We start from the raw sequence: 27,806 nt of genomic DNA, 5'->3' as shown, positions 1-27,806 counted from the left end.
TCTCCATCCACGGAGTCTGTCTCGTTCAGCGTCTGTTGATACCAGAATTGCTGAGATTCCTCGGGATGGCCTCGGTCGTGACCCTTGGATTGTTCTTGGCCTTTAGCGCTACCATTCTGGTCAGCGAAGGGGCCACTTTTGGCTTCCCTTGGAGATTTTTTTGCGCTGCGCTGCGGCCAGTTGCACTTGGAAGACGCTTGAGCATTCCCTGTTTTCTGAGCAGCCGCCATAGTTCAGTCGTTGACCCTGAAAACAAGGCTTTAGCCAGGACTTGCAGTGGACTAGTAACTGACTACTGAGCTACTGCTTTAGCTAGTCCAGATTTATAGTTGGTTTGGACACGACATCTCTTGTGTCACTTGTTTATATCATTTCCATCCAGAAGGAACCTGCTGGTCAATTAAAAATGCACAATAAATCAAATCTTGGCATGCATGTGAACAGCTTTGGGTGCATGCCTTTAGTTCTAACATCACTAATCTGTTCTGATACCTTCACTTTCCCCACCATCAGCCGAGGAAGGAAGCCTCGTTGTCTGAGCGCTCCTGCATATGTAAGTGTCAGCGCGGCGGAGATGATAATGCCGAGGCGCGCTAGCATGGATAAACAGGGGAGAATGGCTCCGACGTTATTGGATTCACTTTGCACAACAACTGTCCCCATAAGCCTTAATTTTCCTGAACAGCTCCGTGTTTTGGCAGGGCTTCCTTACAACAGCACGGCGAGTGGCTGTGCAGAGGTTTTATGGCGCCATGCATCACTTTATGGCGTTCAATTACGACTGCGTCTCAGGTGCTTAACTCTCTGTATTTAGTAAATCTGTTGGCAGCTGGATGTTTAGCATTAGCGTGTTGCTACATGCAATTATACATATTGTCATGGCGCTGAAGTGTTGGTGTTTACAAGGAAGTAGGTGCTGCAGGGACCACGCTTATTACCCCTCTTCTTACTGCATATTTTACATAATGACATTCGGTATTGTTTGGCAGAAATGCAATTATGAAACTAAACCAAAAAAAGCATGTTTTCATATTAGTGTTTGCAGATTTGTCCGTGTTTCTTTTATTAAATGGGAAACACAACATTTTTTGAACCAAATACATTCTGATCTAACTTTTCATGATTTAATTTGTGCATAAAACCCTTTTCAGATATGAGATATTTAACATTTCTGGCTTCATTAATCTGGTAAAGTGATGGCATCCTGTCATCCACACATTGGTCACTTGTGTGTAATATTTTCCAGACGTATACGTTGGAAAACAGTGTACATAAAGTGCATAATAATCCCCCTAATAAACACAAATCTTAGCTAATAGCGAGCTTTTGAAACTCTCCTGCCATGTTATTTCCCTGTTGCTGATAAACTATTCGATCCTTATTGATCCTGTCTCCATGTCAGGGATAAATAATAATTATACTCCTGTTGTGCTCTAAATAAACCACTTCTAAGACCCTCATATGAACCCTGCAGGTATTTAATCAACTCAAAGGAAAAACTCCTACAAACAACTAGAAGCAACAAACTCAATTATTGATGTTTTGTCAAAACCTGCATCTCATTCGTTATCGGCGACTCTCTTTAATTTGACCTTTTCTCTATTCGTCGCTGTTAAGTTTTATTTATATTAAATTTGTAAAGGTGTGAAGTTGGAGGTCAAAGTGAATGAAGAAGGCGTTTTATGATTTCTGGCACTTAGACTGTGTCTTTTTTTTCTTTTTTAACAGGACACAGAAAGCTTTTATTGCCAAGTGAGCTCGCACACACAAGGAATTTGACATACTGAATGAAACTGTGGTACACAACAATAACAAGACAGGCAATAAATATAGAAATAGAAATAAAAGTAAAGTATTATTTGTAAAGGAAAAGTATAAAAGTACTATGTCAATAAAAAAGTACTGCTTAAAAGAGACATAAACTTGCCTAAACCAGAGTAATAAATGAGAACAGTTTAAATAAATAATGTTGCACATGAAATTGAGGAGTTGCACATGCTCAGAGGAGTCTTTTTGGACCAATACTGGAGCTGAAATGTGAAACAAGTGCTTCACACAACTCAAAGCGTGTCAAAAAGTGCACGTCTGAAATGCAACATAGAACATTTAGCGCGCTAATTTGCAGCTTTAGGGCTTCACTGATGTTAATTCAGTCTTCCGCGGCACCAGGAAGTGCACCGAAGTTCCTCCTCTTTGCTTCTGATTCTTAACGTCAGAGTCAAAAGTGTTGTGAATAATGTTAGACAGCTAAATAAAGCATTAAATGTTTCACAAAAACAGCTGCCTCCGAGGTGAATCTCTGACTAAAATCTGCATGAAGAAGCTCTGAGTTTGGTTTTGATTCACCTCCGGAGGCGACCCCTTCGCACAAACAAGCGGACACGTGATCCCGATATAAAAAAATATCGATCACAGCAGCTTTGACGCTGTAAATCAGCTCATGACTCACCTTATGGAGAACATTTCCCCGCTCCCCTCTCCTCTGATTTAGGGTGTCGTAATGAAATAGGTTTGTGTTTACGGCGTATGATGTTTGGCGAGCGCGTGGGCGTCGAATCTGATTTAGTCGAAATGCTTCACCTCCAAAACTGAACCCGTTCTGATTTTACACTTTATTAGAAGCATATGAAATTAGATGTCTTCCTTTAAAAAAAAAAAGAAACTCCTGGAAGGATAGTTTGGTTGAAATGAAGGGTTTTTATCTGACAGCGGTAACATTATCTCTGTCTTGAGGACAGTCAGACTAGAATTAGGATGAAGAAATCTCTTTCAGGAAGAAGTCAGGTACAAATCCCCGCGCTGATCCACACGCTGTAAATCAAGAGAGCGCGCTAATAGAATAAAAGCTATTTTTTTTAGAGCGATTTTATTCGCTCGTAATCCGTCTGATTTCTCCCAGTTAGATATTCATTGTCAGCAAACCGCCGCCTGATCAGAGCAAACTCCTAAATCAGACAAACATTAAACAGAAACGGCATTAATTCTTGAATTTTTGATTTTGTTTCATCTTCGGGGACGTTTTTCTCATCGCTTTAATGATTTTTTTGTTATTCTGGCTCTGAAACTATAGAGGCTTCATTTCCATGCTTTTGAAACTTCAGCGCAAAGGGAGGAGGGGTGCAAAGCAGAGTATCCTTAAATCATGAAGTGAAAAAAGGTTTGAATTTGACTTGTGCTCCGTTGGTGCATCTCCAGCGTCGGTTGTAGCACCGGCGCTGCTGCTAATGTGCTGACTGGTGTTTTGTGCTTCTTGTTTATGCGGTGGAGACGGCAGCAGCAGAGCACCGGCACGGCACTTAAGGCGTCGCTTTGAAGCTACCTGGTTTTATGCGAGCGTAATGGCAGCCGGCTTTGGTCAGTGCTCTACCTGGAGAAATTCATTTGCATGGGGGAGGGGGTGTGTGCATGGGAAGTGGTGCAGAGATAACGCCGCATCTTTTCAAATGCAAGCATCCAGTTATTTCCTCATCATCGGCGGCGGCGGCGCTCAGGAGTTCAAGGTGTTTCCCCCTCAGACAGGGGAGAGGAAAAAAAAAGTGCTTTACCAGCTCTGTGTTTGCACGGGCTCATTAGTGGAGCACTGGGTGAGTGATTGGATGATTACTTATTGTTTGATTGCAATTAGGATTATTAAAGTGATTCATGGGCGACAGAGAGGGTGAGCCGTGGCTGCATCCAGCTGGAGACGTGGTGCAGCTGCTGCAGCACTCAGAGGTCAACGCTAGAGTTCACGGACTTTTTTTTTTTTATCCTTAAATCTGCCATAGTGTAGCTTTAAAAAGCCTCTTTAACTGCAGTTTTGAGCTTAAAATGCAGACAAAGGAGCAGCTGGAAATATATGGAGCGCACTCTGGGGACCTACGACTTCATTAAACGTAAAGATAATAGTTCAGATTTATTGATTAGGATGAAAGGTTCAGACATTATTTTGTTGGGTTGGGTTGACGTCATGGCATCAACTAAACATTGTGTGTAGTTTAAACTTGAATTTGTTGTTTTCTACATTAAAATTTTAAAATAAAAACATAGTCAGTGGTCATAAATTTTATTGTTGAATGAATTATTTGTTTCTTGGTGCTCCGTGGTGTTTGTGCCGGTTTGTCATGTGGGCTTGTGACCATGGTGTGTGGAGATGACCTGTGGCTGGTTGAGACCTCCTCCAGGACTTCAGCTGCCCGTCATCTCAGCTAATTAACCTGCACTCCGGCCCTTGTTCTCCCCACCTCCGGTCACGTCTCATTGGACCGCCACTCCTCCTCCACCCCAGCTATCACCACACCTGGCTATAAAAGCCACCACAACCTCTGGCTGGGATGCAGAGTGAACGGTCCGTCCTGGAGCCTCTCATTCTGCGTCCTCTGAATTTGTGGAAATGTAGCTTCTGTCGGCAGCTGCTAACTCGGTGGGGAGTTTCTGAGTGAGTCTCCGTGGAGGCGATGACTCCCGTTAGCAGCTGCACAACTTCCTGAGGAAGTCACGCGTCCTGTGTCTTTATTCTGTGTTTGGAGGCACCAGTTTGTTTTATGTGTGGATGTTGCCATTAGTTTTTGGCTCAAGAGTTTAGTTTTGTTTGCTCACCTCGCAACTCTGATAGCCTCCATTTGGTTCTTGGATTTGTAGCAACATCAACCATCTCCTTTTGTCACAGTTATGTTCTGTTCATTTACGTTGCTGAGCAATAAATTGCTTTACCTGAAACATTTCCATTTGGTTTCTTGTTCCATCCAGCTGACCCGAGAGGCTGGATCGTAACAACTGGTAAAAAAAACTACTGAAAAAATGTAATTGGAGCAACTTAATTTACATTAAAAACTTAATCATACATAACATAATTATATTAATTAGCTACAATTCCTTTTAAATAATTGGGAAATGACTAAAACATTTGGAACAACTTCATTTTTCTGAGTTAGTTAATAATGACCAATGAGTGGAAATTAAAATAACTTTGACTGAAGAGGAAAATCTAAGTAATCCAACTCAATAAGGTTTGTTGGTTGAACATGATTTCATTAGTGTTTTAAGTCAACAAGATTATTGCATTTTTATTGTTGTTGAATCTAAGCATTACTTTTTTTTAGAGTGTACAATCTAAAAACAGTGTTTGGGCTAAAAAGTTAATGCAACAGTTTACATCGATCTTTATGAGTTATGACAACTTGTAACAAAATTATGTTCAACCAACAAACTATACTGAGTTGGAGGAATTAACCTTTACTAAGTTGATAAAAAAATTAAGTTGTTCTAACTAGTTTTTCCACATTATTTCAGATTAATATTTTAGTGTAATGTATTTATTTTTTATGCAGATAAACACAAGTTTTAAAAGTCAACAGTGGTTTAAATAATTAAGTTGCTCCAACTAGATTCTCACTGGTGTAGCTCCTCCCCTGATGAGATGAACTCCATCAGTTTTGAGGTGCAACTGTCAAGTTTGGTCGTCAAGATAAGGCATAATGGTTCTATAACAATTAGGAATATTCTCAAAATCATTGCTTTACTGTAAATTATTTGCAAAAAAACAATGAAATGATCTTTTGTATCATATTTATGTCGCTTACGGGTCCTTTATATTAAAAACAAGCTATCAAGCCCATTTTTTTAAAAGTTACTGCAACTTTAGGATAGTTTTAACTTGATAAAGGTAGAAATCTGAGTTTAACTCACACAGTGTTACGTTAACGCCACATTATCAGGTTAGCACAACACAACATCAAAAAGCAACATTTGCAGCTTAATAATACTCATCTAAATCCATAAATCTCAATTTTTAAAAAAATCCTACCACCGTGCATGTGATGAAGAAGTCTGTTTTTTTTAGAGTGTAGAAGCGGTGGGACAAAAACATGGAGCTTGGACAGCCTTCAGCAAAGTGATGAATAATGGACCTGCTGCAGGAGAGATGACCATGACCTCTTCTTTGAGGACGAGCCCTATTAAAAAACACGCATCCAGATGAGCACACATGATCCACTTTGGATTTGCTTTCTGCTTTTTGCACACACATCTCATCATACATGCCATTCTGTCTGCCTTTTTATTATTGTTATCAACTAAAATCCTTCCCTCTGCCTGCGCCTGATTGATCTGTTCTTCCTCTGGTTTTTATTTTGGAGCAGCTCTGGCTCTTTGCGCATAAATATTGCAGTCCGAAGGCGCACACACGGAATATAACATGGGTCTCCTTCCTCGCCAGACATCCAGGATGGATGTGGTGTAGGTAGGTGAGGAGAGAGAGGGGGTCTGGCCGTGCTCCGGAGCCTGTTATCTCCTGTTTGCTGCTAGGTGGAGCCCGAGTATACTGCGAGAGCGGCAATCCACATCCGAGTTTTTCCTCTCACCTTTCACTGGCTCTCCAAACCTCTTGGTCTCCATACAGAATTACTCCCAGCCAGTGCGCACAATTGGTTTGTCATAGTCGCACACAGCTCAGTCGGTTTTTTTTTTTTTTTCCTTGTGGGGACCCAAACAACTTAGATTTTTTTTTTTTTTTTAAATCCCCCTGCGGAGCTTTTTTTTCTCTCACCAGATTCTCGCCACCGTCTTGTTTTCCCCTCAAATTCTTCTGGATACTCTTTTTCCTTCTTCTTTTTTTTTTTTGCGTGTGGCGTACGGCTGCTGGCGTTTTTCTTTCTCCGTGCGCTTTCCAGCTTTATGGGACGTGATGTAGCCCCCGCACAGAAGGACGCCTTGTGCCATAAAGGGATGTAAAAACCGAAAGGGGGGGACAGTACCAGTGGATACAAGCGTTTCTCCCGAGACATCACCGGATTGTGGAGCCACAGCAGCAGCGCTACATAAAGGCGATTTTTATTTTTTATTTTTATTTCTATTTTCTTCTCTCCTTTTTTTTTGTTTTTCAACCAGGATATTGAACGGAGCACTTTGGATTCGTGGTTCTCTCTCCTCGACCCCTTATCAAGTCCAATTCCTCACCTCCCCGGTGCGTAAGGAACGGCTTACCCGACGACCTGAGAGACAGTTCCGAGAGAAATTTACTTTCAATCTGCTCATATTCGCCGGTCATTTTTCTAAATACGCGGTAAGTGTGACGTTCCTGCACTAGGAGAGATAAAAAATAATTTTAAAAAAAAGCTGGGAAGAAAAAAAACGCATATGCCTGTGTGTTTTGTGCGCACTCTTATCTGCAGATTCAGCTCAGGGGGCGATAATAAAGCCCATGAATGAATCCCTGCAGCGGTGGAGACGCGCTCTGTAATGCCAAATCTTGGCCACTCTTAATTACTTGAACCTGGCTGTCATTGCTTTCAGGTGCAAACGTGAACGCGCAACATATTGGTGCCCAAAATGGGTAAAAAATAAAAATATATGAGTTTATATCATTCACCAATGTGCTCCAAAATAGCTTTGAGGAAGAAGAAGTTGCGTTTTTACATGAAGGAAGTTTGATTTGATGATTTCCTTTTTGCCTGTTAATGTAATTTTGTGTAATTTGTGTGGGGTGCAGCAGTAAAGGCTAAACAGTGTGCAGGCCCTGTGTTGTGTGAGGATACATGCTGCTGTGGGCATCTGAATTTTTCATATTCTCCACACTGTGTGTTTAAAATATGCATTTTAAAGGTATGGCTGAATCTTCACCTTCTTTCTCAGTCAGTTTTGCTGCTTTCCCAAAGTGTCCCCCCTCTCATTGCAGTGGAGGAAAAAACACCCTCATTATTTGATGCACACGTGAAGGAGGTTGCTTCTGCTTGAGGAGGCTGCTCAGGGAGGGAAGGGTTTTGTAACGGCTGCAACATCAGATTGGAAGTTTCAGTTTGTTGTGCTGCTTTCTGGTTTTTATCCTCCCAACATCTGCGGGGCTCTGGTCGGGGTTTGGCCTCTCCTGGTTGGCCCCCCTGATCACTCACATTGTTGTTGTTGTTTGTATCCTCGTCTGACAATTACATTCATTACGTCCAGGACTGCAGTGCCATCTGTCATGTAATCTGCATCGGTGGGGATTGCCCTCAAGCAGATGACACACACACAGAGAGTTTAAAAAAAAGCATTAAAATAAAAACCCTTGACTTGCTCCTCCAGACTGAAAACTCAAGGGGACATTGGAAGCTTTCTGACTAAACCGTTCTGTCAACCTGCACTTTGTTTCGTCTCATCCGTTTAGATTCGGCTAAATGCTGCTCCTTGTGGAATATAATCTGGGTTATATTTAATACATTGAAGCGAGCATCTGCTGCTGCTTGCTGCTGATGGGACGGAGCTGCGTGGAAACGAATCGCTGCGTGCGTTGCAGGAGGGCGGTTCGATTTATCGATCGGATTGGCTATCTTGGGTTGAGCACAGAAGCAGCCGTTTAACTTCTCAGATGCCTTTTTTGGTTCTTCTCTCGGAGATCTTCAGACCTCTTAACCTTTAAGAAACTGCTCATCAGAGGCCACATGAGCGGCTTCTTCAGGCATTCCTCTCTCTAGTGTAGTGACACATTCCATCATATTGTAGTGAAAGTCCAACGCTCTGCTCTGCGTTTCTTTCTGTTGCATTGTGTTACTGGAAAGCAGCATTGTTGGATCCCTGTGATGTTTCCTTTTTTTTTTCTCCTCCCTCCGTCGATGTTGTGTAGTTTCTCAGCGAGCGAATCTCTTTCCATTGGCAGCCCCATTTATTTGATTTGATTTCTCCTCTTTTTGGACACAATTGCGAGTCAGGAGGAATCCAATTTGTCGTCGCCGTATGAATAGAGACACGGCCTCTCCAATTTTCTTCATTAGGTTAGCCTTCTGTAGGGCGCAGCATTATGTACAGTGCAGGCTTTTACATCCATTTGGGAAAAGCGTTCTTCAAAGAGCGGCGGAAGTTACGTCAGGCGAGCGTTCCCGCGAGATGTTTCGCTCAAGTTTACGCGCAGCTTTAAATGAAGACCGTAAAGGTTAACGCTGCACGCCGAAGCCGCAAACCGCTCCACTAATCAACCCCGGTTTGAAAGGCAGTGCAGCAGGCAAATGAATACCTTTTCATGCCTTTATCTAACTGCCTCATCTGGAGTGATTTGCTGCTGTACAACTGAATATAATGCTCAAGGTCATGCACTACATATTTTTTTTTTTTTCAAATCAGGTTTATATTTTCTCTCTTTTGAAATGTGCAATCATGTCTCCGGGGATCGGAGGCCGTGCAGTGGTTTGAAATGTGCTTTTTTTTTTTTTCTTCTCCATGTCCCCCCTTTTTTGCCACCCGTGTGCATCAGCGGCCAACGATTGAAGTCATTTATTAGCCCGTTTGATTATCAAAGTCGCAGAAGATTGGCTGATAGATGTGGAGCCAGCAACACAGCAGCACTCAGGTTTTTTTTTTTTTTTTGGTTTGAAATTACTGAACAGTTTTGCTAAGATTGTAGAAAGTGGAGCGATTTCGAGCGAAAATTGACGGTCACCATGGCGACCAGTCAGGAGCTTGTTTCATACATGGCGACGTACAGGCGTCACATTCCTCTTGTTCCTTGAGCTGGAGCTCTGATTATTCGATTAATCGGTTTGTGAGTCAGTAAGAATTGATTAGCTGATGAATTCGGCTCATTTTTGTTGGTAAATCGAGCGTTTTTGTGGCTTAATCTGGCAAAACACGCCATTTAAAGGCTTTTTTGCACTTAAAGATGATCAGAATAACGAAGACGATCTCGTTCGACCTTGCTTACTTGCTTTAAGGCCGCAGTTTTCAGCATTCATTCTGCTCACACGTGTTAAATCTTCCCGCACATGACACGACTCCTTTTGAAAGATTACTTCTTTTTTTTTTCTTGACTTATCGTCGGCGAGGCTGCATGAGATCCTTGACAAGTAAGAAAATAAGGGCACTACAGAGGAAGAGCTTTCTGAATCCTCACACGGGCTGTCTAAGTGACGGATTTTAAAACTTATTTTGCAGTTGAGTGATTGTTTATCCCCGCGGCTGGATGCTGACATGCTAAGCAAACGTCTTTAGAGAATTTATATTTGTTGCCTGATTTCTTTTCTTCCACCTCCTCCCCTCCCCTCGTGAGATTTAAACACCAGGTAGGGTGTGTCGGATTATATATGCTGAAAAACTGATAAAGCAGGGCCACCTACTGTACCGCATTCACATTCCTGTGGGCTAAGTTTCACCCCGCTGCTGCACCGAGGCCCTGGGTTTTTCTAAGGTCCCCGAGTCTGGAGCTATCATGCTGTTCGGAGTGAGACAGGTCAGTCTGCTGGGGCCCTTTTTTTTTTTTTTCTGGCAGGAATGTCACACAAGAAGAAAAGCAAAAGCCGAAAATACACAAAAAGAGAGAAAGCACGCGGCGGAGAGAAAGGTCCTCGAGGTCTACGCCTCTCAACACTTTAGCAGTCCTGTCTCATAAAGAGCTCGGACACAAAGGTTTTGACACGAGCTTTCACGACCCCCTCCTTCCTCCTCCCTCCTGCCGAACACTAAATTGCAGGAAATGGGGTTAGAGTTGAGATGGAGACTTCAGCTGGTGCTTGATGGAAAGAACAGACAATTAGTTTTTTGATTCCGTGTGTGGCTGTGCAGGCGGTGACCTCGATGTTTGAGAGGGTGTTGTGTTGTGTGTTGTGTGTGGAAGTCGGACAACAGCAGATGCCACCAGGACGGACGCCTGTTAAGGCGGGTTGGATGCAACATGCGGGGAAACCTATCAGCGTATATGTCGTAAGGTCAACAACACAGGTTGAGCAGAGCCGTCTTTGTCGCTGGATTCGAATGCAGCCTGATATTTGTCATTGTGCTGCTCCTCTAATATCTGAAGTTTGAAAAAAAACAGGCGATTCCAGCTGAACAGTGAAGAAAATCAATGCTGTCTCCTCATTTCTCATTTAGTCAACCCGACTGTGTGTTTTTTTTTAATCCACCCCCGACACCAATTCACCATTACTTATCTAAATCATGATCGGGATTAATTCCCGGCCCTTTCTCTGCGGCGAAAGGGAGTATTGACGACCTCCTTTGAATCGCAAACCAATTTCTGGGGAATTTTAGCCAGTCCGGGGTGTTGCTGAGGATAGTTTGAGGTTAGTGCGAGTCCTTCAAAATCCTCGATGCGAAGAATTTGCAGAGATAAGTGTGCACCACAAACTGTCCACGATTCATGCTGAAACTATGAAAACTCTCTACATCTATGGCAAAATAAAACTACTACAATGACGATGCTTCAGGATCGCTGCTGTGTTTGCATTTAGCAAAGAAATAAAAGTGCAGAGTCAAGCACGCAGACCTTCAGATTGTGTTGCCCGTCACACAGACCACAGCTGAATAATATGAAGTATAGTGCAGATTCATCTGACACACTTCATAACTTGTTTTCCTTGAGTCTCATTCACTCCGGTTTGACACTATTGACTCACTCTCCAACCCATAGAGTGCATATAAAAGATGGACGTAGCCTCCGGGTGTGAAAGCCATCTCGGAAGCGCCGTCAAAGAAGTCCGAATGCGTCTAAGATTACGAGCAAAGCAGCCTTGATTCCTCGCTTGATCTGTTACCTCGGTAAACATTTTCCCGGCGAATGTATGTCTTTGCTCGGTTGAAAATTATGATTCCACATGGAGGTAAATAGATTATCTTGTAAGATCAACCCTTCGCTTGTTTGGTTTCAAAAGATGCCAAACTTGAGGCTCCAAATCGGGCGGACGACATCCATCTTTTATATGCAGTCTGTGTGTCTAACTAGCTAACCGCCGCCGTCAGGTAGTTTGTCACAGGTGTCGGGTTTTTTTTCCCCGTATCCTCGCCTGATGTCCTCAGCGTAACCGTGGAGGATATTTTGGCAGCTTGTCATTCTGCCTATCAGCCTCTGTTTCTCCTCTAGCTTCGCCCAGAGAGCTGCTGCCGTCTTGTCTGGATTCTATATAGGGCCTGGATCTGCCATTCAACCCTAGAAACTGGAAGAAACCCTTTTTTTTTTCTTCTTCTAATTGTACAAAAACCTGATAACATGATGGAATAACCAGCGACTGCTGCAGGCCCGTTTGAGGTCATGGAAACATTTCTGTTTGACTCGCAGTCTTGACAGTGAGCAGGAACGGGATGTTAAATTGTGCAGAAGTAGGAGGAAGATCATTGGTTTCCCCATGAAATCTACTGAGGCATCAATGCTGTTTTTCTGCTCTTGCATTGGCAGAGCGCACCGAGCTTCGAATCGCTCCGGCACGTCACATTAATTTATGCATTTAATTTTAATAAAGGCCTGCAAGGCTGCTTCGTTGTCAAGCTCGAGTGTATACGTTACCCCGACTGATGTCAGCGTGCTTGAGAAAAAAAAATCTTATACTTTCAGCTGCAGCTTTAATTATCTGCAAGCCACCCCTCTACCCTTAATTTGACACTTAGTTAAGTTGTCCCTAGGGGGGTCAAAACACTTAGCAGGCACATTTCAACACTCAACAACTTCTGCAGGCGGCAGTACAAAGACTTCATGACAAGGGGACGTGGAGCCTTAACTAGCTTCTGCAAATGTGAATGCATTTAGGTGGAGATGCTATTTTGGTATTGCAGCGATGATGCTCGCAGATAAAGGCCACTGCAGCACAACCAGCGAGCAATACGGCGATCCAATCAGCTGCCCTGATTAAATCAGCGTTGTCATTGTTGGCGATCATATCTGTGTTCCCCCCAAAAAAAGCAGCTGGTTGTACAGCGTTGTTAACCCTTGCCCCACGGCCGGCCCAGAGAAAATGAAGAGTAAAAAAAAGAGGGTACATTCTCAGCTGGAGTGCAGATATGGACCCAAAAATGTCAACTTAGCATTTAAAGCAAGCCAAGCCACTCTTACGACCCTGTTGGTGGTGTTAAAAGGTATCCAAAAGCTATCAAACTGACAAAGCCTGACCGAGCCGCAGTACATCAAACCCTTTACTACTGTGTAAAATCGGATACATTTGTCTATGTGCATTTTACAGTACGACCACCAAGGTTTTTTTTTCCTCCTTTTTTGCCCCAATATTGATAGCTTTCTTTTGTTTCTGAAGGCTTTTTTCCTCGTTAACTTTAGACCAGTGAAGAGGATTCAAACAAAGATGCAATGCTTCTCTGAGACCGAAGCTCTAAAAGAAGTTAATTTATGGCCTGTTTGGGAGGCAGGTTTGGGCCTGAATACATAATAAGGTAGTGCACCTGCAGCCGCATACAAATGAATGGAAATGACGGTTAGTATTTACGCCTCCCTAAACCATTGGGACCTCCTGATCTGACCACTAATTGGCCAGCAAAGAGAAATGAAGATAGCTTCCTTGTTCAGCGCCTGCTAGATCTGCAAATATCAGGCGCAGATTGGCGCAGAGCAGCTTTACGCCCACGGTTTAATGAAAAAGAGCACCTTCAGATGATAATAATGCAGTGAATGACAGATATAGTCTGACTGGGGTGATGACAAATGGTCACTTGAGTTTATGTTTTGAGCTGATAAAGTCGTAAAATAGGCCACGGTTTGATATAGAATATACTGTCAAAAGCTTTTATAGGTTGGATGCATATAAAGTGCTGCAGTTCCTCGGCATGGGCAGATTATAAGGCAGCGGACAAGTGATCACAGAAAATGACAAGAAAATAGCAGCAAAAGTGTCTTTGTGGCTGTCCTGGTACTTTAAAGTTGTCTCTCTGTAGCTGCTGTGTGCATTTCTTTGTTTTTGTTTTGTGTCTCTTGTAGTTATCAATAAGGCTGTCAATGAGTAATCGATTATTTAGCATCAATAATTTAACATATTAATCGATAAAGCGAAAATCGAGGGACATGCGTGTCAGAAAATGTTGTACATTAGATGTAGTACCTGGATGCACAACTAGGTGGAGCCTCAAAAACTGCAGATCATTTGTGTTTAACGCTGTAGCGACTTAAGGATTTATTAGACTACAGCTGGTTTCATGTTGGCAAGCAGAGAGCATTGTGGGAGTTTAGCGAGCAATGGCCACCATGACAGAGACTTGGTTTGTAGCTTCCAGTCATGTGATTACGATGAGCTGGCGTCTACAAGAAAAGCATTCCTACAGTTGTGTTGTTAATCTGTACGACTCATGTAAATGCAAATTTGCATCCAGAGTTCGGATTTAGAAATAATATGAATTAATGAAAGTTTTGTTTTTGAATTGTCTAAATTTAGATTAGTGCTTTCTTTGTGGTCACTCAAACTCGAATGAGCTTTGCTGGTCAGAAACAAGCGGAGTTATGGCCGAGATGATGAAATAATACCAGAGAGAGGTCGTCATATCACCAGAGTTATAGTGAACTGGTTGAGTTTCGCAAAGCCCACAGTGGAGCGAAACATGATGCGATGTAAAGTTGGTAGAAAGATTATTAGAACGGTTTGTTTACAGATACATCAACCAATAATCCACCAGTAAATAACACAAAATGATTCCATGTCCTGATGTAGCTGCTTTGAACATGGTCAGATGACCAACACCACATTAATGGCAAATACAATCAGCTTTCTTAGCGCCCTTTAGCTTCCGTTACAAAATGAGCTCTCCGGCCTTTTGGGCATGAAGCGTCACAAGAGACTTGCTCATGGTGTAACTTTGCCAGCTAAACTCCCACAATGCTCTCTGCTTGTCGACATAAAACTGCCAGTAGTCTAAATGACAACCTAGCGAGGCTCCACCTGGTGGTGCAACTGGGCACTACAGCTGACATGCACGTCCCTTGTGTTGTGGTTGATTTATTGTTCCAATCAACAAAAAACAAAAACCCAGCAGACTTTAGCTGCATCATTCTTCACCGTTGGCTCGTACAACCAGAGGGCTTTGGTGGAAGGAAATTAGAAAATTGCTCACATTTGTGCTTCATTCGATGCTTTCTTGTGTTGTTATTTGTTGATGTTGCACACATATCATCGGGTGTTGTTTCAATAAAGAAAACTATTCTTGAGTTCATGTAGGCACAAAAAAACGCTGAGAACAATCAGCATTTCATTTCTTGGCCATATGAACCAGCCCTGCTTCCCAGTGTTGCCATTTGATTGACTTTTCCAACAAGAAATATGACTTAAAAGAGGGTTTGTGACACAGACAGACCCCCTCCACTCCTTTGTACCCTTGTTTCTGTGACTGCTATGCCCGCGCTGTTATCTATCCGCGCTCTGTAGCTTGGCACACATAAAGATTAATAGTCTTTCACTAATATGTTTGGGTAAAATTTCCATTACAGCACTTTTTTTTTTTCCCTCTCTGCCATACTTTAAGCCTCGCAGTTCAAAAGAGCTTGTAATGGAACACAAAGCATGAATGCCTCGCAGAAACGTTGATTACAATATCGAGAAGGATGTTTTTAAATTAAAATACCATTTCCATATTCATACTTGATAAGATTTACAGAGGAGCAGCAGTTTTTTTCTTTTCTTCTGAAGGCAGATAATTAAAGCCTGCTCATACAGGTGGATAGCTCCACGACGGATCCTCCTATCACGAGAGGTCGCTTCCCCTTTTTTCTTAATTAACAGAGGGAATATTTGTACGGGATTCGTTGGAGCTGATTCCGCTTCAGAATGTATTGCAGCATTTTAGCATCTCCCTCTGTGCTTGTGACTTAGAACCAAATTGATTTTCCTAATCGATAGCATAGGATTGGATTTAGGAGTGTGGGAGTCGGGGGTGGGATCTGGCAGGGCCCACTGCGTCAGCCGGGCAGCCTCCTCCTCCTCAAGAGTACTCCCCCGTTTTCTTTCTTTTTTTTTTTGGCGTGTTGTCGTCTTTATGAGGCTCTGCTCTCGGGGAACGGTGCATTCTAAATGTGCGCACCTGCTATCCCCGCTTCATCTCAGGCTGCTGTAATGACAGCAGAACTGTGTATCCACTAGCAAATATAAACTTCCCTGCCAGCCCTTTGTCACCTCTGGAATGGAGATGACTGGATTGATGCGCCGCCCCAATGGAGCAAAACCGTTTAAATGACAACACATTTTTGTCTCACCTTGAACTTAATTGACTGCCTGAAAGCTGGCGTTTGAAAAGTGCTGACAGAATGACTTCTCTTGTTTGGGGAAACGGGAGCTATTGACGGAGCCTGTTCGCCGTTGTTTTCAGACTCCCTGTCACAGTCGCATGCATCTGTATTTCGCATTCATGAGTAAGGAAGAGTTTTGTGCATTACGGATCGCTTCATGCCAGACGTATCGCTGCTAATGGGCTTAATGCTGCATTAGTATGTATCACGTTTCTGCAGGAAGAAGGAGAAGTGGCAAATGTGCTCAAGTGCAAATTAAAATACAAAGATCATTATTTAGCCTCGCAGTCTGGCAGCTTATATAATGTTATTCTAGTCTAAAAAAAAAAAAAATGCTCGTTAACCAGGGACCTGATGACAAGTGTGACCCAGGTATCCACCGGGGCCTCTGTCAGTCGTGACAGCTCGAGGACTTGGTAGCAGCTCGGCTGTCACTGGAAAAAGACCAGCCACCCCTCCTTTTTTTTTTTTTTTTACCTCCTCTACATCCACTTGGTCTCGCCTGTGATGTTGAGCCGCCGCGGCGCAACGGTGGCAACTGTGGGATTTCTTAGAGGGGAGCCACAAGACTGTAATCAGTCATTATGTCAGAAGCGAGCCCCGCGAGCCCCCGGCTCCGGCTCATTCAGCCAAATAATAAGCAGCAGATAACGTTGCGGGTGTGCAGGCAGGAAGTGAGCCCCCCCAGGGGCGAGCGGCGGGAAGACGGGGGGCCCGTTGCTTCCTGTCGCCGGCCTACGCGGAGACGTCACGTCGGTTCGAGGGCTGGAATGAGCGCTGTATGTGGCGTGTTGAAATCCCCGCAGTTGTGGGCGAAGAAATCGTCTATTACGCTCGTTTAGAGGCTGTTGTCCAATTAGTGAAAGCAGTGATTTGGAATTTAAATAAATTAGAAAATCTGCTGTTTTTGTTTCTGTCTTCGTTGGTATTTTGCAATATTTTATAAATATCAGATATCGAAAGCGGTGATGGCGCCAAAAATACCAGAATCAACGATGGACAACGGCCCAGATTCTTCCTCTAGTTCCCACAAAGTTTGTTTTATTTTTGTATTTTAAAACTATGTTGGAACATTATCAAACCAAATCCAGCCACAGATGGCATTTGTAAAGATATTCTTGCAGTGTTTAATTCTTCTGAAATGCCACCGCAGAGTCTGATATCGATAAAAAACGTTCCTTTCTTCCCTCCACCCTGGTGGAGTTTTGTCATTCCATAACAAGGGGTCACAGCCCGCCATTGTCTCGCTGTGGCGTTCCTCGGCGTTGGTCGTATCGACTGGTTCTGCCCGGTGAGCGTATAGCGTCCATACATCATCCGGGGGAAGACAGAATGACAGACAGTGGGAGTTGAGATGTCAGATCGTCCTCTCCAGGCTACTGACATCCACTCCCTTCCTGTTCTCCACACCGATACTCCGTCTTCTGACAGACCCTGCATTGATAGTTGCAGCACACTCCACATCCGCACGACTGTAAATTTCCCCTCCAGTGCCGCGGCATCCTACGGTTTTAGGCAGACTTTCGTGGCGATATTAATGTTATTTGTTCATCGACTGCCACGTTATAATTGCCTCGCTCCTCTACGCACGCGTAGATTGATGGCTAGATTAATCTCATCAAAATGTTAAGCTTTTATAATCTTCTCGTGGACCCCTTTTAACCCTCTCATACATAATAAATGCAGCTAAAAGTCAGGTTGACACCGAGCAAATAGCTTAACACAGTAACATGCTTGTTCCGCTCGGAAAATATGAAACTGCAGCGTTGCCACCAGACAATGAGCTCACTGGGGTCGGCGGAGGTCGGCCCTTTATGGAATTTCTGCCTATAATGATTAATAAGGTGGGTGTAGTTATTGCTTTGGAAGTCGTCGGTGGAATGCGGGAGTTAAGCAGTCATCTGTAATCCTGCTTTATTGCACCTGCGCCTGCACATTCTGCTTCCTAAACGCATTGTTCTGCCTTCGCCCGTTAATTCCGTGCACTGTGCAGTTTCTGCTAATGAACAGCCGGCTATTGATCGGTACGGACAACAAGGATAACTTTGTTCCGTTTATTCCTTTTCGGTCTCTTCCTCCCGGAGCGTCTTGAGACGGGGCGCAGCGCTTCTGACAGCTCCGAAGCAAAAAGGTCCATTTAGCGGGGAGTTCTGTTGTCACTCATGAGCCGCCGCGAAAGGTTAGACTCCTGTAATCTTGTTTATGTTTTTGGTCAGAAGTAAGCCTCCCTAAGCCAGCTTTGTGTCAAACACAGCTGGAGAGGCCTTTGCAATTGCAGCAGAGCAGAAATAATTGGTCCAGCGGCTCGGATGCAGCCATGACACACAGGTAATTTGCTAATTTCTGTCTCTGTCGGCCGGCGTCGGGACCGCTGCAGCTTTTAAGGAGGAGCGCGTAAAAGAATAATTCGCGCTTTCTTCGGTAGAAATATAAATTATACAGGACAAACAAGGCTTTGGTTTGCTGTGGTCACAGTTTTCTAGTGTCTCATTGTGTCTTCAAGGGGAGAAAAATCCAAATCCCGCTGTGTAATATCTACCGCTCATATCATCATCGTCCGTCCACAAGAGTCCTGCACATGTGATGCAGTCCTAAGAGGAGCCTTTTCCCTCCTCTCTCTCTCATGACTTTGAGCAGGCCACCTCCAGCTGATGGGGAAATTTGGATTGGAAAGCCCGTAGAAGCCACTTTTAATTATACCAGCAGTAAAGGTTGAAACTGAGCAGGAATGAAGTGCTTTTTTGTGCATCGATTTTTTTTCCCTCTGCATCTGCGGACGCCCAGGAGAGAGAGAGAGAGAGAGAGAGGGAGACGATTGTAACCTTCTCTATCGCTGCACTGCAGGCAAACAATGAAGCCTCCACGTATGTCTCTCTTCTTTTTCTCCCAGCGTTTAATACAATGAGACCATGTGCATCAAACCACGATTCTCATCTAATTAGGAAATGCCAGCGGAATAAAAAAAAAAAAAAAAGGCCCCGGGCAGGTCTGGACAGAGGCCACTGGAGCACTTTATCTTGATGGACTTTGTATTTGTGATCTTTTTCTCTTTTTTTTTTTTGACGTCTGACAAACTTTGGCTTTTGTAGCCGGGATGACAAGGTGTGACAAAGCCTGTGGACGGAGCCTTTGAGCTGCAGCTTTTGCCCCCAAGGATTCATACCAATTTCAGGTGCCGTTTCCTGCAATCGTAAGCCTTTATTTTGGCAGAATGTCACCTCACCTGGGTATCGGGACGGCGCCTGCCACCTTGATTGCCCTCAGGTCCCCGCAGGATTCCTGCCCGACTCGGCTGCTGCAGATGACTCCGGACTATAAAAAGATCAGCTCCTTTGGAAGCAGATGACAGCCTTTGCTTGTTTTCAGATTACGCTTCCTCCTCTTTTCTTGAGAACTTCCCCTGACCGCGAGCTTTGCACTATCACACCAGCAGATGCGACAATTCGTCATGCATAAGAAACCCCACTCCGGCAGCCATCTGTCTCCTTGTGTCTGCTACCATGCGCTGTCAGTTTGTTTTCATATACCCATATACAATTTTAATGGCACGCGAAATATGCTGAACCAATCGTGAGACCTGCAGACCTCGCTCTAAAATCTCTTTCTCGACCTATACGCGACCCATGTAACAGAAACCAGAAAATATGCTGACGGTCAACATATATGGTTTCTGCGACTTGCGGAAAGGTTTGCTATTTAGTGTCCCGCTATACTGTTACCTCGGCGGGGTGGCTGGAATGAGTTATTGTGCCCAGTTAAAATGAATCCGACTCCCCGAACCTGATTCCTACATGACCTAACAAAAACAACATGTCGAACCATAACAGGTAAAAGGCAGGGAGGTCAAACGGATTACTTTAACCGCTCCAGGAACCGACACCAAACTTGGGAGACATTTCTCCATTTCGCAAAGTCAGCTGGCGACGAGGAAACCCGCGCGTATCGATAAGAGTAGCTGAAATGCAGCCAAGCGTGTCGATAGTGGATGGATGTTGTTGTCTAGTGGCTGCATTTAAAAAAAATCTTGCATTCGAATATGTCTGCATGTATGGTTAAGATTAAAGGTTGTGGCTGTTGCAGATAAATGATGGTTAAGTTCAGGCTAGGCAGCTAGAAGTCTTGAGCAACATTTGGTTTTGACATTGTTAGGTTATGGCAATGAAAACCCATGGCTATGTTTAGGGAATGTAAACAGTCAATCGGTTAATTTCTGGCGCTAATTTTACAGATTACAAATAAATTAACCGATAAGGCGGAAAACAAGAGACGTGCATGTCAGAGAATGTCTTGTAGATTAGTTGTAGGCCTGGTTGTGCCCCCAACTGGACAGTTTAATACTGTTGAACCAGAGGAAATGGTCACTCAGACTACAGGTAGTTAATGTTGACAAGCTTGTTGGGGGCTTAGTTAGCAGGGGGCACCATGACCAAGACTTCTGTGGTGGTTAATGCCAACCAGCAAGAGCTTATGTATTCTAATAGAGCTGAAGTCTGCTAGAATAGTGCTTCTATAGCTAATGGAACATGCATGCAAGCTGTATGAGCAGTTTTTGACACGTTTGTCATCAAAAAAATATAGAACCAGCAAGTGGAACTCTATTTGCTGTTTTTAATACCTGTTATCGGTTTAGAAAATGGTTAAAAATTTGCATCCCTATGATTACAGGAATGATTACACAATACATATTAATACATGAATAGATATTAATTAATTTAAATCCAATAGTCGGTTACACTTGTGTGACTGGAAGTGAAGTTTGCTCTAAGAGTCAGACATATTGACATGGCAGCCTCGTTGTCCAACTTGATCCATAAAAGGTGCTCTATTTATGTTCAATCATGAGCTTCAAAATCGTGTAAAATGGGTGCAACTCCAAAGACACTGAGCTGCAAATTCGTGCATAAGACTGGGCTGAAGTTGCCCAAACGACCGCCCATTTGCCTCTACTGCTGTTGTGGCTACATAAAGACAACTTGTGCATAATTGCTAAAATTGGACCAAAGTCAATGTTAGTGTCATCTGAAGAAAGATGGGCAAGCATTCCCTGTGAATTTATGTTTTTAATTAAAGAGCCCTTTTTTTTGCCGTTTTCCTTTTTTTTTATTTTCTTTTTTTGGTGTTTACTCGAGTACGCTTACACGCTTTAATGTCCAGGAAACACATTCACGCTCAGTTCTTAGCTCCTGTCTCTTTGAGGCCCTTCTGAAAAGTCCAATCTGCTCTGATTGGACAGCTTCCCGATTAAAGGGAGAAAACATTAATTATGTATTGTCACCGCGGATCTATGAGCATAGAGGTGTCGCTGCAGCAGTGAAGAAATAATGGACGGCGGAATGCGAGGCAGCTGCTCGTCCTTTTGTTTTCGGGCCAAACTAGCTGCGAGGCAAATGTTATGCAAACGTGTTACGTGATGATGTAGACGAGCGACGGCAGAAAGAAAAACGAGGTGTTCGAGGCAGGTATGGAGCAGGAGAGAATAACTCTCTTTGGTGTGGCTTTGTAGGTTTTGCAGACCTTGTACAAGCAACATACTGAAGGAAATTCTATAAAGGATGGTGTGGGCTCTTTAACAATGAATGGTGCAAGCAGCAGGATTTTCCACATACGCTGTTGAACGATGTTGAATGCATTTTCAAATAGCAGATGTAATTCATAGAAGCTGCTTTATTTTTCATTATGAGATGATAATTTGTAATATTCAAACACTTAAAGCAGCTTCAAAGATCCTTTTTTTTTTTTTATTAGCATGTCTTTGCTGCGACTGAAAACTGGTTTCCTCAGCACGCTGCTATTGTTTTTCCTATCTTTTCCCCCGCTTTACTTTTCTCTTCCTGGCACGGCGGTCACATTCCTGCTCAGGCAGCGACACTCCGACATCAGAGGTGGGATTTGGGGGGCTTTCGGGGCACTTTCAGAGTGTAGCGAAAAGGTTATCCATACCTTGTTCGCTACTCTGCAGAGAAAATGCACAGACCTTCCCGAGCTTTTCATTTACGCCGCGCTGCCATTTCTTGTAATTACGAGCATAAATCCAGCCTTTTTCCATGCATCGAGGTCATGCATTAGCAAGAATAGCAATTCATTTCATTTCAGTTCAGGTGACCCGTTGAGAACGCGGCCCTTATCTCCGCCTGCGCTGAAGGGGGAACCGAACACAGCTCACATTGTGCCGCTAAAAGCAGCCTATTGCCACATGCTACCGCAGAAGTCGCTATCATGGAATAAATGCGGCGCAGGCTTTCAGTGATAGAAAGATGCCTATCATTCTTTGCTGAGCTTTTACTCTCCTCAGGGCTACATGTTTAATATGACTCTACAAATGTGATTTAGTGGGCAGATAGCCTTGGGCCTCTGGGTCACAGCCGAGGAGACCTGCGGTGTGTAGCAACAACACATGTAGGTGAAGGTTATCTCGCTTTTGAAATTCCTCCAGAAAAAAAAAAAAAAGGCGTGGACGGCTGGAAAGCAACCGTCTTTTAGCTTCAACTTCAAGGGCAGACAACAAAACATCCGCCAGATTATTTCACCAATTTCCTCCCTTCTGTGATAATTTGTCGCTTTTTTCCTCGCAGACCTTCTTTTTTTTTCTCCCCCCTTCCGAAAAACATTGTGTTGCAGAGCATCAAATTCATGAGACATGTTTTCCGTCAACTCTCATCCCACCCTGTCTATATTCATCCTCGATTCAATTACTTTTTGGATTCAGCGGAGACTCGTTCCATGCTATATTGCTCTCCGATGCGTTTTGCTACCCCACAGATTTATGTCGGAGCTGAAGGATGGCTGTCCAATTTTCTGCATGGATAGCGGTGCTGGTGGCATTGTGTGTGTGTGTGTGTGTGTGTGTGTTTTAAAAGCTCTTGTCAGATGTGCGTTAAAGACGTATGGACCACACTGCCATGTAATTCTTCCAAAGACTGGCCATTTGTGTCACATCCCGCCCATTAGCTTGTGTATCGCGGCGGTTTGTCATGCGAGTTCCTTTGGTCGGCGTGCGCGTGCCGTTAGAAATGATAATTCGACGGCTGTCTTAGTAGTTACACGAAATTGCCTGAAGAAACGTTCCCCCCCAGGTTATTAATTTCAGAGATAATAAAAAAAAAAAAAAAAAAATTACCATCTGAATGGTCACTTTGTTAATCCTGGTAAATGAGGAGTGAATGCCAAACTGGAAATTAGTCTTTTTTTTTTGTGCTGGAATTTTTTAATTTCTCCAGAACAGCTGATTGAATTTGGATGGATTTGGCACATGCTGGGAGATGAATGGGATAAAACCTACGCTCCATCACGGCGCAGTCTATAACTCACTGTTCATTTACGCTGACAGGGCGGCCGTTTCCAACTGTTCACCTATGAAGACCCGCCCAATTTTGAGCCTGAATAGTCAAAGTTATCTCGGCAGAATCAGTCCTGTTGGACGGCCTCAATCCGTCACATGCCGGCAGACAGCTTCCCAGCGTGAGGTCGCGCAGCCCATTACTGTGCCGACGCAGTTATGTCTTCCTTTGTAGTCGCGGTGAAAAGTTGACACGGCCCTCGATGGCCACCCCCCTCTCCTCACAGGGGTCCTGCGATATCTCGGTTGTCTCCTTCCAGGCCTGAATGGGCACATTGTGCTGCTGCCCGCCGCTGTTGTGCAGACCACTAGGTCCTCCACGCACACCTGTCAAGCCATGTCCTTGGCGCCTCGGGTGCTGAGACACTCCAGAAGCCCCCCTGCTGCACACATGGTCATTGAACCCTCGCAAGACCCATACAAACACACACATGCACGCGCCCAAAAGCACAAATAAACACCCGCGGTTAAGCGAAAACCCACGCAAAAGGCACAGGCAGCGTACACACCGGGACACACACAATTGAGTTCCACATAAACAGACCTGGCATGCATTCACACACACACACACACACACAGAAAGTTGAGTTTATTGGAAACACACCTCGCTCCTTATGCCAAGGTTATATTCAGTGTGCAGGTCGGCTTCAGAATTCAGAAAGGGTCAAGTTCCATATTTGTGGGAGCGGGGAGGGCGAGGGCACGGAGGGCCGGTCGGGCTGCACATGCTCGCACATGGAAACAGGATTCAGGAGTAAACTACCTGTAACTCGATCCGCGCCTTCAATCAGTTGCAGATTTTCTGTTGGGGAGCGAAGGGGAGGCCGAGGTGGAGCGGCTACAATAGAGTCCCTTTCTCACTGGTGCACAGAGTGTATCTGACTTTAGTCCTGAAAGGAAGTTCTTTACCAACTACTGAAATGACTGTTGCATTGCTTTAAAGCTAACACAGTGATTTATCGGCCAAATGAGGGTAGAAAGTGGCACTTTTGGCTTCGCAATTTTTCAGATTCGTCCTATATTTTGTCATGCAAGCTATTCACAGACAGTTGGGCAATAATGCATCATAAAAATCTTTGTTAATTGACACCTTAAATCATTTTAACCGCGAAAAATGGCAAATATTCGTCAGTTTCCAATCTAGATGTCACTCAGGGGACCCGTTCCACCCACCTAATTACATGCATGATTGCAAGAAAAAGACTAATTTGCTGATAATTTGATGGATTGTGTTGCACCAACTTAATATTCTGTGTAATTTAAACTCAAATTTCTGCATTAGTTGAATTTAAAAATTTAAGTTGGCATAACTTAATAAAACTTTGAAGTCTCAATTTCAACAGTGGAGCGACCGTTTTTGTTCTATTTTTGTTTTTTAATTTGCCGGTTTAAAGACATGAGCACATAATTCTGGTACTGAAGTACATAAGACATGATTATATATATAAAAATACTACTTGGAAAACCTAAAAACGTGTGTTCATGCTATTAATCAATAAGTAATTTACAATAGCTTTGGTTTAAGCTAATTGCGCTAACTCATTGTAGCTTGTTGGCTGAACATCATTTCATTAGAAGTTCATGCAAATGATTTTTTGAGCCAAATCAATATTTTTTTTTAACATTGATTCTCACTCATATCAGTTAAACCTTAATTTCTTTCATTTTTAAATACTTTTTGACCAATAAAAGAAAGTCTAAGATGGCCCATTGACCTCCCAGTTGGCATTTGTCCCCATTTTTTAACAGCCTACTTCAACAAACACCTCCTTGATGTATCTGAAACATATCGGAACCATCAACTTCAAATAAAACCAAATTGCCTTTGAGTGTTAGTCCACACCGCATCACTTTCACAATGACATTATGCCGCTATGCTCGTGTACCTGACGACCCCCATTGAAGGTAATCCTCCTTTTCGACGTCTCGAAGCACTCGACTGCATCCTGTCCGTCTCCCCGAGAGCGCCTTGGCGGCCTTGCACCGGTAACCCTCCGCAAAACAAGTGTGCCTCTCCGCGTGGCGTTATCATCAAAGCGAAATGCTAAAATGACTGATTGTACATGCGCCCACCGTGCACCCTCGTGAAGGACCTACGGTGTCAAGTCCCACTTGTGTCACCCATACAATTTTCCCCTCTATTGACTTTTATGTTCCGCTGCAAGGTTGGTCATCGTGGTGGGAATATGTATGTATTCCAAATAAAGACAAGCGTGATTATCATAATGATATTCCTCCGCTGAGGTAAACAGCTCCCCGGCTCGAGCAGAGGGGCGGCGGGCGGCGGCGGCGGCGGCGGCGGCGGGGGGATCGCTGTGTAAATGTGTGCTATTTTGACTGCTTATTTCTGACCATATATTTCACGCATTTGGTGCCTTTTAAGAATCGACGATGAGCTCCGCTGGTGAGATGTGTGATAACAGAAATCCCATTCTGGCCTGAGAAGCAATCGATGGCCCGAGGACTGCGAAAAATAAATTAAAAAATAATAATAAAAAAAAAACCAAGCCACGATATTTACATAAATATTCAAACACATGAGCTCGCATACACCCACGTCTAAATATTTAAAACAGAGGTGCTGTGTTGCCACTTTGGCTGAATGCATTAGTCTGGAGGCTATGTGTGCTCATCGTCGGCGAGACAAATGCGCGCAAACAATAACACGCTCATGCATACGATGCAGAGGAACCTACACGTTCGCATCCCGAGGTTTGTCCCTCTCCAATTAAGGGCAATTAGGGCCGGTGCATAAGAAAGTCTTCCGGGGACGGACCGCATTGTTCGCTGCCCTGCGTCCCTCGTCGTCTCGTCTCATTTGTATGCCAGAGTGGGAGAGAGAGAAATAGAAGCTGAGGGAGGGAAGAAAGAAAAAAAGGATAAAGATCGAGGAGATGCAGAAAAAGAAGAGAGGATGCCGAGGAAGCGAAGAGGCCGCGAATGAGAAAGCAGACACGTAACTATACATAATCTTCCTGCAGTCGCCGGCAACCTCAGTCAATTGTTATCAGCTTTCCTGAATTTAATGTGACCCTTGGGGGTAGGGATGCTGCCCATGCATTATAAATGCTGCCCATTGACTCCGGTTGGTGAGCTTTCCCTCTCTTCTGAATGAGCAGTCCCTCGCTGGCTGCGATCACTTAACCGACGACGACGGCGACGTAATGCGATTTGTTAAACTCGCATTTCGCCAACAAAGGCCTTGTTTGTGTCTCACACTTTGACGCAGAGATGAACCGCCACCCCTCTCCATCCTCTCCTTTTCTTGCTCTTTTTAGATTTGGAAAGCGGCTCCTTCCTCACAGCGCGAGAGGTGTAATACTTACATTTGGTGCAAGTCATGGTGCGTTATAGTCGGGTAGCGCGGCACACCTGAGGGCGCGAGCGAAATCTTTATGGCGCTCGGTTATTTCTGTCTCTCGCAGCGGCTCATTTTAAAGTCTGTATATAATCTACGGAATGGCTGCAAGTAGGCGAATAAGCGGCGCATATTGAACGCTTCACAGAGGAGTATGTAGGTTACTCTGGGCTGCTTGTAAGAAGATGCCACCATTTCAATACATTTTCTGTTCATTAGCCGTATCTCCTTCGCCTCTGGCCTCGGCGCGCACGGGCCGGCTTGTCAGTTACAGTGTCACAACCACAGGGTCATTTAATTTAGAGCCCTGCTCCGCCGATTAGGGCTTTTGTTGTGAGCGGCCGTGACTACTGTAATGCGGGTGTTTGGGTCAGCGATGGGCACAATAGCTTAGTTACTCTCGCTGACTTCCTCACTATTGCCTCTCCCTCTCTTTCTCAGCACATTTTCCACTTGGCTGATAAAATAAGCCACTCTTTGATGAGCTTTCGGCAGGCCGCGGCGCCGCGCCTCAGTAAATGCTTTTATAAAGACACACCACAGGCTGTCGACTTGGATCAGTCATACGGCGGCTGCATGCGTCCCCCTCGTATGTGCCGTCGCCTCCTGATTGCAGGTCGCTTCGACACGCAGCTTTGCTATATTCCAATACTGCACTACTTTTCCTGCAGGGGGAGAGTATTGTTAGTCCTGCCCTGTTTCGCAACATTTGGTCGAATTCATGCTCCAGTACTTTCCATCGTGATTTGTTGACTACCTTAAAACAGTGTGAAGCCCGAGGCTGAAGTAACCAACAGCTGCAGAGGAGCAGACGGCGAGTGTAGCCAATCCCAAAAAAAAAGAGGAGGTTCATTGTAGATTTAGTCTTACAGGCATCATGAATAGCTTTGAAGTCATGTTTGCTTCTATTTTCCCTTTTCTGCTGTTACCTTGCTTTTTAATGCAGGCTGCATTCACTGTCTGCTGCGTTTACATTCTGCCTATAGAGTAGATTTTAGGGATTTTTTTGTTGTTGCCCCGATCCAGTCTGAGTCATTAAACATCGTTTGCAAATCTGATTGAATTTTCCGACATAATACACCTGTCAGGTATGTTCGAGTCATTTCAATCAACCCGACGTACATGCTCGACAGCTTAATGGCTCTGCACTGCATTAAGAGACGTCCGAGCTGTTACTTAGCTTT

The 27,806-nt window shown here is 44.0% G+C and overlaps 1 protein-coding gene across 1 annotated transcript in view; it reads left to right on the top strand.

Annotated features, from left to right (window-relative positions):
• Window positions 1–6,556: 6,556 nt before the first annotated feature.
• Window positions 6,557–27,806, top strand: part of LOC103362801 (latrophilin-3-like) — a gene marked incomplete at its 3' end in the record, with an annotated part of 96,939 nt that continues 75,689 nt past the window's right edge. Inside the window, exon 1 of the mRNA XM_008289295.1 lies at window positions 6,557–7,042. The remainder of the gene's footprint in view (window positions 7,043–27,806) is intronic.

The sequence above is a fragment of the Stegastes partitus genome, unplaced genomic scaffold (assembly GCF_000690725.1).
Source record: "Stegastes partitus isolate 25-593 unplaced genomic scaffold, Stegastes_partitus-1.0.2 Scaffold604, whole genome shotgun sequence".
Taxonomy (NCBI): Eukaryota; Metazoa; Chordata; class Actinopteri; family Pomacentridae; genus Stegastes; species Stegastes partitus.
This window is presented reverse-complemented; position numbering and strand designations above follow the sequence as displayed.